The sequence below is a fragment of the Panulirus ornatus genome, chromosome 22 (assembly GCF_036320965.1).
Source record: "Panulirus ornatus isolate Po-2019 chromosome 22, ASM3632096v1, whole genome shotgun sequence".
Lineage (NCBI taxonomy): Eukaryota > Metazoa > Arthropoda > Malacostraca > Decapoda > Palinuridae > Panulirus > Panulirus ornatus.
In genome coordinates this window covers 17,840,701-17,842,620 of record NC_092245.1, presented here as the reverse complement: position 1 = coordinate 17,842,620, position 1,920 = coordinate 17,840,701, and positions in this window count along the sequence as shown.

The window sequence follows — 1,920 nt, the reverse complement described above, 5'->3', positions numbered from 1 at the left end:
TTCAGTGGGAGGAACACAACCTCAGTTGTAACAACACAACTTCAGTGGGAGGAACACAACCTCAATTGTAGCAACACAACTGCAGTGAACACAAAACAGTTGCACCGGGGGACAACACCTCCCTGGTGGGGAATACACAACAATGGATGAGAGGATTGGAGGAAGGAGTTGAGGAGGAAGCAGGAGATGACACGAGATTCGAACCCTTGATCATCATCAGGAGGACAAAACAATCTAATGGACCAGTTAGGAAAAGAGACGATCTATCTTGATTCCTGGGAGAAAAATAGAGGTAGTCATACGTATGGAAATGCTTTAATGAAAGTAGCCATTTGAATAAGATATTACGTTGAACCTGATCCTAGGATGAGACAAGGACTAAAAAAAAAGGTTAATTCTTATTCAGGTTCCATTGGGTGAGATCAGACCGGTCTCAACATATTGGTTACAAGATACACTTCTTTCCAATTTATCCTGACTTCTTTTGACGCCAAACCTTCCTACGAGTTCAGCCTGGTTCATCTTCGATGACACCAACACTTCGCTATTGCTCAACCTTGTTGCAACATTGACACTAACACTCCACTGTTGTTCATCTTTGGACGCCAACCTTTCCCACCACTTCATCACAACTCGCCTTTGACACTAGGTCAGTGACCTACCATTCGATGAAGTAAACACACTCATGACAGAAGACAGACCATCTATTGGAGACATTGTCCCATTACTCGTGTGTGTGTGTGTGTGTGTGTGTGTGTGTGTGTATGTGTGTGTGTGAAAAATATAAACGACACATAATATACTGACGTCACTAATGACTTTATTCCACATAGAACAATTTTAAGCTAATCCTGATGGGCGAGGGGAATCGGATTTGCTGAAACAAACAAAAAAACTGAGTTTGCTCCTCCCTACATATGCTCTGCGTGCACATCCTCCTGTGCTTCTCCCTTCCTTCAACTCCCTACAGCGTCTCCTCCCTATCCCTGTTCACTTCGCACGCCTCTGGATTCCTCCCTTGCCTATGTATCACCCCACCACATTCCCACTTTGTTCCATCTCTACACACTCTCTCTCTCTCTCTCTCTCTCTCTCTCTCTCTCTCTCTCTCTCTCTCTCTCTCTCTCTCTCTCTCTCTCTCTCTCTCTCTCTCTCTCTCTCTCTCTCTCTCTCTCTCTCTCTCTCTCTCTCTCTCTCTCTTCTATCCCTTCCCCCACTCCAACCAACTCACCCACAGTTAGACCCTCCAGGCTTTTCTTCAACCCACTCCCCTTCACCTTCACTTCCCTCTCCGACCTTCCTTCCTTCTCCTCCTCCTCCAAGGCCTCTCTCTACACCCCAAATCACCCCGCCCCATCCAGAAATCCCCCTTCCCACCCCTCACTGCCCTTTCCTTCGACCACAAGAACATTTTCCTGTTCGCAAATAAGAAACCTAACACCCAGAAATAACGATGTCTCCGGTGGCCATTATCAACAACTACTTGTACCAACCCTTATCAAATTACAATTTCTTTCAGATCCTATCGTACCGTTTCTTATTTTCCAAATTGTATCGGATGAAGCGTGTGGTTCGTCCCCAGGGAGTCACTTGTCTTCACTGGGCTTCACACAAGCTCCACAAATGTGTCTTGTCTTTCTCTTTATTCGCTTTGATATCCAGGTATTCGCTGCTTAGGAGGAAGGAAGGAAAAAAAAAGATGGTTTCGTAAGGTTACACTTTCCTTGTGTGTGTGTGTTTGTGCGTGTGTGTATGTGTGTGTGAATGTGTATGTGTGTGTGTGTGGCATTATGCCTTACAATATATAATAAAATGGGCTTTAGAAGCTCCATAAATAGTTGTGTTTTTGTGAAATGTGGAATGTTCGTCAATACACACCATTAGTGTGTTGTGAAATACGGGTTGCTGTTTCCGTAGACT